Source organism: Amphiura filiformis, chromosome 18 (genome assembly GCF_039555335.1).
Source record: "Amphiura filiformis chromosome 18, Afil_fr2py, whole genome shotgun sequence".
Classification (NCBI taxonomy): domain Eukaryota; kingdom Metazoa; phylum Echinodermata; class Ophiuroidea; order Amphilepidida; family Amphiuridae; genus Amphiura; species Amphiura filiformis.
Genome location: NC_092645.1, coordinates 19,552,164 through 19,562,879, shown reverse-complemented (window position 1 = coordinate 19,562,879; position 10,716 = coordinate 19,552,164).

Sequence of the window (10,716 nt, the reverse complement as noted above, 5' to 3'; positions counted from 1 at the left end):
AGGAAATGAGGTACATCCTAACAGTACCTTATTTTTTATCATAAATAACGTACTGCTTATCGTGGGTCACTGATAGTAATTGGACTCCTTGCCCCTATAATATACATAACTTTTGTTACCACTGTGTTATTAGTTTTTGAGAAAAATGCAAAAATAGACACAAATTTATCGAGGGGTGTAGTGCAGTACCCCCTTAAGGGATTAAAAATTGCTTAGATTGATTTTTAACCCCTTAAATTAAATTAAATTAGATTGAATCGAATTGGATTTTTAAAAATCGAATTAGATTGAATTCTAGATTGAATGTTTCTAAATTTAGAGAATAAAGGTACTGTTTTTAACCGCTGGAGTGCATCTATCGTCTCGTATAACACGGGCGACATCATTATTTTAAGTAAAACAACGAGGCGAAGCCGAGTTGTTTTACGTCAAAAATAACGATGTCGCCCGTGTTATATGCGATGATAGATGCACGAGAGCGGTTAAAAACAATACCTTTATTCTCATTCTTAAACACTTCAATTCAAATAAAAATATCAAAAGTATTACAAATTTTAATCAAATTAAATCCTACATTTTGCAAGGAATTATACCTAGGGATTAAAATCGATCAGTCCCGTTGTTGCTATGCGCCTCCGATTGGTTCAAATAGCGAGTACGCGTATCGCGTCGATGCACACGTGCTGACCCGTGTGATATCGTGTCATATCACACGGGTAAGAACCAATAAGATTGCAGGAACATTCTCAAGTGTTTAAGAATAGATTAGAATTCAGTTAAATTTCATTTAAATGTTTTAATCCAATTTTGGACTTGTCTCTGCTTACAATCACTAGTAGACTGATTTTTTTAGTTGGAGGAATTTGTAGGGAACGTATACTGGATATCTTCCATCACACAATAGTAGAGGCTAGTAAAAATTCCCATCATTTATTCTCTATTAATTAGTAGGTGTGATGAACTATTTTGGCTTGATTGTTTATTGATGCCAAACACAAGCAAACACAGAACTTCATTCTTCATACTTTTTTAATTAAAAAAATAGTGCTTTTTATTTTTTTAAATTTCTTACAGATCTCAAAATAAACAGTGATCAAAACTACATACCGGCCGTATTCACCATGCTTTCTTGGTTTTTTTTATGAACTCTTGTCTTTTTTATATAGTGTAAAAATAACTTTAGTAATGAATTGCAAGTACAAAAAGATCATTTGTTTGTCTATTGGCAGTCACTAGTCTTTTGGGAAGGCTTGTGTGCAGGCCTCGAATTTCAATGTTTTTTTTTTTGGGGGGCCTTGAAAATGGGTGCCCCCCCCCCAAAAAAAAAAACCTTGAAATTCGAGGCCTGCACCTAAGCCTTCTAATTTCCCAAAAAGACTAGCGAGGGCACCAAGGCCAACAAGTGATGAAGAATGCCTTGAAAATTATAAAGATATGGGGCACCAAGGCCAAAACTGAAATAGGGCAGGCAATGGCCTTGGTGGCCTCACTGCAATTCAAGCCCTACTTAATATGGTATTTTCACAAAAGACTAGCATTTACAAGTCGAAGATTTAGGACCAGAAGGCCCTATAACTGCCAGGTGTCATATTTTAGATGTACACTACATAATACAAAAATTATTGAGATGTCTACATGGCAGCTATTGCAATTGGGGCCTTCTGGACTTAAACCCTTGAAGTGGATACTCATCATATTTGTAGTATCCAGATTTTTAATTATTGGAATGAAGGTACACCTAACCCATCACTGCCCCCCCCACAGTCCCCACACCCACCGGAACCCTGGCTATTCATTAGTTTGCCTCAAGTTCGGTAGTGACGTTGGTGCAAAATTTTGTGGGCCGGGGTGGAGTATTGAATCGCACTCGTAAAGTTAATTGCGTAGAGCGCACACGTACAATGTTGAAAATAAAAAAATAAAAAATCTAAAAAAAATTACTTGTGCTTCTATTGAACAGGCAGGGACAAATTGAATTAGTATGCATTGCTAGCTGTTCAATAGAAGCAAAAGTAATTAAAATGTACAACTTAATCCAATTTTTAATTTTTTTTTTATATAGCAGTATTTCTCTGGTTTCCAAACTCGAATAACAAGTAATTATAAGGCCTATAACTGCCAGGTTATTTTTTCAAATTTTGTAAAAAACAAAATTGGCATTTTTCAGGTACTTTAACCCGGGTAGGCCAAGAACAGGCGGGAACTCGGAATTGGTTAGCGCCTTAGTTAGTTTGTATGGCACAACCGCGAAAAGACATTGATGTCATTAGGCCTACCGAACTTGAGGCAAACCAAATAAAAGTGTCTGCACATTGAACATTTCCAATCATTCTGTGCTATAATTTACAGTCTACAAAATCTATAAGGAACTCTGCATTGTACTTGTAGGCATCACATGTTGTTGAGGTCCTTATTGTTTTTATAATTGGAGTTCATATTTACTACTGCATCGTGCATGTAGTTAGTTTATGCACAACATGTATTGCTATGTAAGTATTTAATTTCTTTTAAAATGTTCAACCTCCAGATCAGATTTTTCTTCAAAAAATTAAATTGTTGACTTTTTCGGTCCAGCAGCATGATGGGAGAGTTTTAAATGCATGCAACAGATGGTTAACAGATGCCAGCTGTTCACTTCCAAATCATTATCTTTTCGGTCTTTCAAGAATTGCGCCATTATCCTCAGTTGTTCTACTGCACCTGGAAATGAGAATAAAATAAATTGTAAAATAATATTAGCCAATGATAAATTACATATTATTATCCATGTATCAGGATTATAGACTGCCTTTTACCATGGACAGCGATGCTTTTAGTTTCATTCTTATAACTCGGATGCACTCGCTTTTAAAATTGAAAATCACATTGCCACGATTTATTAAAAATTCCTGTAGTGGTCATAAGCAAGATTAGACCTACCAATTGCATTGTGTACCCACCACTGATTTTTTAATTGGTAGAATTCAGTCTAGAAACTATTATTAACATCAATCTAATTGTTTCTTTTTATGAATAAGATATTAGGTTACATATTTCAGCCAAAAAACAAAAATAAAGTTCTTAATTAACTGCTTAATTAGCACTTAATTTCTTAACGAGGCACTCATATTGGCCTGTAATGCGTAACAACCGAGCTCATGTAGCCTCACTTATTTGTAATTTTCTAAGAGAATTTGAAGATAATTCCTAACAAATAGGGTATCATAGAAAAGCTAAGACTCTAAGCAATATCCCTGAGGCAAAGATTAAGTTGTGCAAGGATCTATTTTTTGTGAATGAAGTTTTTGATGTTGAGTAATGTTATGTAATGGTTTCCAAAGAAAGTGAATGAAAGTTTGTTAAACTCACCCCTGGATGTGAAAAGTCTAAAAAAATCGGCAAAAACTCTATCGTATGAAATGAACAAATGATATAGTTCAAAATAAACATTTTTAGGACGACAAACAAAATGTTCCAGGAGCTCAGAGGAGATGATTTCCATGATCAGTCCACTTTTCAAGACTGACTTTAACAGTGATTACAAGGTGTGTGTCTGCTTAAATTAACCCCTGTAGTAGCAGTATTTTTCTACTGTTGTTCTTAAAACTTTTACACACTAATGAACATGTAATTGGCAGTAAGTACTGAAAAAACAAAGTAGATAGCTCTTTCCAATAATTTTTGACACCAATTTTACAAGATCAGTCCATTTTTCAAGATGCTTGTTCAGAGATATTTAACAATGGAACAATAGATAAAGCATGTAATACCTTTTGATTTTTATAGTTAAAATGGTTAACATGTTTATTATTATAGGCCTACATTATATTTCATTAAATTTCGTATTTTAAATGCTGTCATTATGATTTTCTTAAATGACATTTAAGTTACAATATCAATTCTAAGGTTTCATGTTAGCAAAAACATAGATTTCTTCACATAGATATAGGTGGAAACGCTGAAATTGCAGTGTGCATCTTCTGCACACAAGGTCACGCTTGCACAATCACAATAGGCATACACAAAAGAATTTGACCATTTCTTTTGTGCTAACCTACACACAAGCAGTGTGTGCTATTTCTTGTTACTTCTGGTTGTTACACATTTGGTAGGTCTGATCTTGCTAGTAGGTTGAGAAGAAAAATGGCGATACAGATAACCGTGGTGACAAATGATGCATTACTTGCTTTTTTGTACAGTAACTGAATAAGGGGCTGTGCACTAATTATGAGCCCTGGGGAGGGTAAAATCTGGGGAGGGTAAAATTGGGGGGGCAAGAAATGTTTGGCGAGCAGAAAGGGGTTGGGCAAGCAATTTTTGGCAAGCCAAGAGGGAGGGGCAAACGATTTTTTTTGGCACACATTCATGGGGCGCCTTTTAAATAAAAGGCATATGGAAAACAGGACGGAAACGCTTAAATATGTAAATGTTCCTGCTCGCTGCACTCGCAACATATACACCATTTGAGGTTTGTAAATTGGGATCCCAAACATTTGGCATACGCAAGGGGGCGAAGAATTTTTGGCAGGCCGAGAGGGGGGAAGCGAATTTTCGCGGGGCGAGAAGGGGGGGCCAAGTGATTTTTGGCGAGCCATTTGGAAATCCCCGGCTCATAATTATTGCACAGCCCCTATGTCAATGATGGCTGCAGAGCTAGAAATATGCAGAATTTGAAAACAGTCATATAGCTAATTTTTGACATACAATGTACAGACATGGTGGCAAGACCCTCATTTTTTTTGAGTTAAATCATCACCTTTTTAAACAAAATAATTTTGCAAAAATAAAAACATTAAATGTAAAAGACCGTTCACAAACACTTGTAAGGGGGGGGGGGGCCTGATGCAAACAAATTTTATCACGAACATTTTTGGGCCCCCCTTTACAACCTCGAAAATTTCAGGGCCCCCCTTTTTGACATGAAAATTATGGGTCAACCCCCGCCCCCGCACTTCGTGCATCCGCGGGTATTCGACAATACCCTATTTTCGCTAAAACGCGAATGATATTTCTAATATACCCTTTTCTGGCAGAAACGCATAGGTTGCTCGATGAAAATACCCTTTTTTTCAATTTTGCGAACACATGGTTTGAAAAAACACCCCTTTTTTGTGTGTTTCGCGAATCGCGTTTCTTCATCTAAAAACACCCCTTATTTCACGAAATTTTCGACGAGCATGTATACCCGCCCGCGGATGCACGGAGTGCGGGGGCCGGGGGTCAACCCCATAGAAAAGCATATAAGGCCCTTCACAATTAATTCTTAGTTTCCTGTTTTAAGTTTGAAAATAAAGGACGAGGTGACTTTTAATTATTAATTATTAATTATCTATTAATTATTAATTATCTATTAGGGGCTGGCATTTTTTCTTCGGAAGGGGGGTCACAAATATGTCGGTGACCGGAGTCAATTTTTTATGACCCCCCTATCGCGGGCAAAATTTTTGTACGCCTCCCCCTATCGCGGGTCGAAAAATTTTATGACCCCCCCTCCTTCCAACTACACAGACTCAAGAAAAATTATTCATTGCCGGAACTAAGGCGCGGAGCGCATCAAAACTTAAAGGGGGCGCAGCACTAACTCAGCGCCCCATAGGATAACGTGTGATTTCGGCCTACTTCAAGCGCCATTTCTGGCGTCCCTGCAATACTTGGCAAAATAAATTTGGTATCAAATTAAAGCTCTGTTTCTCTAGATTCCAAAACTTTTGTCGGCATATATCGATGACCATTGACTTTTTTCGCTAATTTGCGGTGCAAAAAAAAAAAAGAGCTAAAAATATACTAAACTCACCACTCACATTTCAAAATCGGGTTTTCTCTTAATCCGCCACAGAGAATTACTTTTGAGATCAATTGTCCAGTTTTTATCTGCATGTTATCATTAAAGTCACTTGTCGAATTCATATGAGCCGATTTTGAGTGATTTAAAGTGAACATGTCGGTAGATATGGTCGCTACAATCTCATATTCACTATGGACTATATTAGCCGAATTTCGTTGTTACATAAAATGCGGAGTGATTTAGTGTTGGGCCCTCTTATAAGGTGTTAAAAGTTTTCAAAATCCACATTTATTACTCATTAAGTAAACTAGAGAACATTTGAAGCACAACACCGAAGATTTCATGTCTCTGCGACATTCCGTTCAAGAGAAATGATGTTTTAAAGATCAGTGCCGAAATGCCGAAAATCGAATATTTCGACTTTTCCTCCAATATGCGAAAGTTTATACAAAACTCACAACATTAGTGACAGACGACAATTTGAGCACGTCTTTGAACCAAGATTAATTTCTTTTCTAGATTATCAGTGTTGCCATTTTCTTTTGGAAATCATTTATTACTGAGTCTCAAATATAAATACCCCCCCCCCCCCCCGTTCCAGTGGTAACAATTGCGATCTTTTTGCGTAGGCCTACTGAATATTCAGCAAAACGGCTTCATGCAGATTAACAATGTCTATTAACCTTAAAATCCATTTATGAGCCTTTTTGAGGATTTTTGGACGCATTTCTAGACTTTGAAGGCGCCTACTTGGCCAATAAAGTGTTTTTTTCAATAATTTTTCATGAGGATGACTTTTTGTAATCTTTGCTTATCATCATGATGGAAATAGAACACATTTTGTGAAGCGCGTCTCTTATTTTACGCGAAGAATGTAAAAGGAACGCGTTCATAATGACGGCCGTTATAAGGTGTTAAAAGTTTTCAAAATCCACATTTATTACTCATTAAGTAAACTAGAGAACATTTGAAGCTCAACACCGAAGATTTCATGTCTCTGCGACATTCCGTTCAAGAGAAATGATGTTTTAAAGATCAGTGCCGAAATGCCGAAAATCGAATATTTCGACTTTTCCTCCAATATGCGAAAGTTTATACAAAACTCACAACATTAGTGACAGACGACAATTTGAGCACGTCTTTGAACCAAGATTAATTTCTTTTCTAGATTATCAGTGTTGCCATTTTCTTTTGGAAATCATTTATTACTGAGTCTCAAGTATAAATACCCCCCCCGTTCCAGTGGTAACAATTTCGATCTTTTTGCGTAGGCCTACTGAATATTCAGCAAAACGGCTTCATGCAGATTAACAATGTCTATTAACCTTAAAATCCATTTATGAGCCTTTTTGAGGATTTTTGGACGCATTTCTAGACTTTGAAGGCGCCTACTTGGCCAATAAAGTGTTTTTCCCAATAATTTTTCATGAGGATGACTTTTTGTAATCTTTGCTTATCATCATGATGGAAATAGAACACATTTTGTGAAGCGCGTCTCTTATTTTACGCGAAGAATGTAAAAGGAACGCGTTCATAATGACGGCCGTTACAAGGGGCGCAGCACTAATTCAGCGCCCCATAGGATAACGTGTGATTTCGGCCTACTTCAAGCGCCATTTCTGGCGTCCCTGCAATACTTGGCAAAATAAATTTGGTATCAACTTAAAGCTCTGTTTCTCTAGATTCCAAAACTTTTGTCGGCATATATCGATGACCATTGACTTTTTTCGCTAATTTGCAGTGCAAAAAAAAAGAGCTAAAAATATACTAAACTCACCACTCACATTTCAAAATCGGGTTTTCTCTTAATCCGCCACAGAGAATTACTTTTGAGATCAATTGTCCAGTTTTTATCTGCATGTTATCATTAAAGTCACTTGTCGAATTCATATGAGCCGATTTTGAGTGATTTAAAGTGAACATGTCGGTAGATATGGTCGCTACAATCTCATATTCACTATGGACTATATTAGCCGAATTTCGTTGTTACATAAAATGCGGAGTGATTTAGTGTTGGGCCCTCTTATAAGGTGTTAAAAGTTTTCAAAATCCACATTTATTACTCATTAAGTAAACTAGAGAACATTTGAAGCTCAACACCGAAGATTTCATGTCTCTGCGACATTCCGTTCAAGAGAAATGATGTTTTAAAGATCAGTGCCGAAATGCCGAAAATCGAATATTTCGACTTTTCCTCCAATATGCGAAAGTTTATACAAAACTCACAACATTAGTGACAGACGACAATTTGAGCACGTCTTTGAACCAAGATTAATTTCTTTTCTAGATTATCAGTGTTGCCATTTTCTTTTGGAAATCATTTATTACTGAGTCTCAAGTATAAATACCCCCCCGTTCCAGTGGTAACAATTTCGATCTTTTTGCGTAGGCCTACTGAATATTCAGCAAAACGGCTTCATGCAGATTAACAATGTCTATTAACCTTAAAATCCATTTATGAGCCTTTTTGAGGATTTTTGGACGCATTTCTAGACTTTGAAGGCGCCTACTTGGCCAATAAAGTGTTTTTTCCCAATAATTTTTCATGAGGATGACTTTTTGTAATCTTTGCTTATCATCATGATGGAAATAGAACACATTTTGTGAAGCGCGTCTCTTATTTTACGCGAAGAATGTAAAAGGAACGCGTTCATAATGACGGCCGTTACAAGGGGGCGCAGCACTAATTCAGCGCCCCATAGGATAACGTGTGATTTCGGCCTACTTCAAGCGCCATTTCTGGCGTCCCTGCAATACTTGGCAAAATAAATTTGGTATCAACTTAAAGCTCTGTTTCTCTAGATTCCAAAACTTTTGTCGGCATATATCGATGACCATTGACTTTTTTCGCTAATTTGCGGTGCAAAAAAAAAGAGCTAAAAATATACTAAACTCACCACTCACATTTCAAAATCGGGTTTTCTCTTAATCCGCCACAGAGAATTACTTTTGAGATCAATTGTCCAGTTTTTATCTGCATGTTATCATTAAAGTCACTTGTCGAATTCATATGAGCCGATTTTGAGTGATTTAAAGTGAACATGTCGGTAGATATGGTCGCTACAATCTCATATTCACTATGGACTATATTAGCCGAATTTCGTTGTTACATAAAATGCGGAGTGATTTAGTGTTGGGCCCTCTTATAAGGTGTTAAAAGTTTTCAAAATCCACATTTATTACTCATTAAGTAAACTAGAGAACATTTGAAGCTCAACACCGAAGATTTCATGTCTCTGCGACATTCCGTTCAAGAGAAATGATGTTTTAAAGATCAGTGCCGAAATGCCGAAAATCGAATATTTCGACTTTTCCTCCAATATGCGAAAGTTTATACAAAACTCACAACATTAGTGACAGACGACAATTTGAGCACGTCTTTGAACCAAGATTAATTTCTTTTCTAGATTATCAGTGTTGCCATTTTCTTTTGGAAATCATTTATTACTGAGTCTCAAGTATAAATACCCCCCGTTCCAGTGGTAACAATTGCGATCTTTTGCGTAGGCCTACTGAATATTCAGCAAAACGGCTTCATGCAGATTAACAATGTCTATTAACCTTAAAATCCATTTATGAGCCTTTTTGAGGATTTTTGGACGCATTTCTAGACTTTGAAGGCGCCTACTTGGCCAATAAAGTGTTTTTTCCCAATAATTTTTCATGAGGATGACTTTTTTGTAATCTTTGCTTATCATCATGATGGAAATAGAACACATTTTGTGAAGCGCGTCTCTTATTTTACGCGAAGAATGTAAAATGAACGCGTTCATAATGACGGCCGTTACAAGGGGCGCAGCACTAATTCAGCGCCCCATAGGATAACGTGTGATTTCGGCCTACTTCAAGCGCCATTTCTGGCGTCCCTGCAATACTTGGCAAAATAAATTTGGTATCAAATTAAAGCTCTGTTTCTCTAGATTCCAAAACTTTTGTCGGCATATATCGATGACCATTGACTTTTTTCGCTAATTTGCGGTGCAAAAAAAGAGCTAAAAATATACTAAACTCACCACTCACATTTCAAAATCGGGTTTTCTCTTAATCCGCCACAGAGAATTACTTTTGAGATCAATTGTCCAGTTTTTATCTGCATGTTATCATTAAAGTCACTTGTCGAATTCATATGAGCCGATTTTGAGTGATTTAAAGTGAACATGTCGGTAGATATGGTCGCTACAATCTCATATTCACTATGGACTTAAAAGTGAAGAAAGTGTGTGGAGCGCGGTAAAATTTGTATTGTAAGTGTAAATAAGGCGCGTGGAGCGTGTAAAAAGTTTGCATAGATTGTACGCACATTTCGACTGCGAAGTTAAAGAATGCGCGCGCAGCGCGCGAAAATTTTAAGTCACCAGCCCTTAATAATTCTATACCCCCCCCTATTTTGGGTGTTAAAAAAATTATAACCCCCCTATTTTTGGTCTGAAAATTCTATGACCCCCCCAGTATTTTTGTGACCCCCCCCCTTCCGAAGAAAATGCCAGCCCCTTACTTTCTTTATTTTGAAAATGTGGTCGTGACTATTATCAACAGTCCATTTGGTCATTTTGACTAAGACTACAGAATTAATTATTTTACCTTTATAATTGATTTTTTACATTAATATTAGCAGGGGACCCTACAATGTTTTTGTTTTATATTCGTAATCGAAGTTGAGATGATCAAAAACAGATATTAGCAAATAAAAGTGATTAAAAAGTCAATTAAAAGATGAAAATACCTAAATAAAAATAGAATAATTAAATATTTTCCCATTCTTGATTTTGGACGCACGAGGGAAACAGGAAACTAAGTATTGTTATTGGCCTAAACTCAATTTTTCCAAGAAAATTTGTGGTCATTTTTTCAGGCCCCCCCCCCCCCTCCTTATTATTAGCTAATTAGGAGGGTCAAAAAAATTCAGGGCCTTTTTGCATCAGGCCCCCCAACAAGTGTTTGTGAACGGTCCC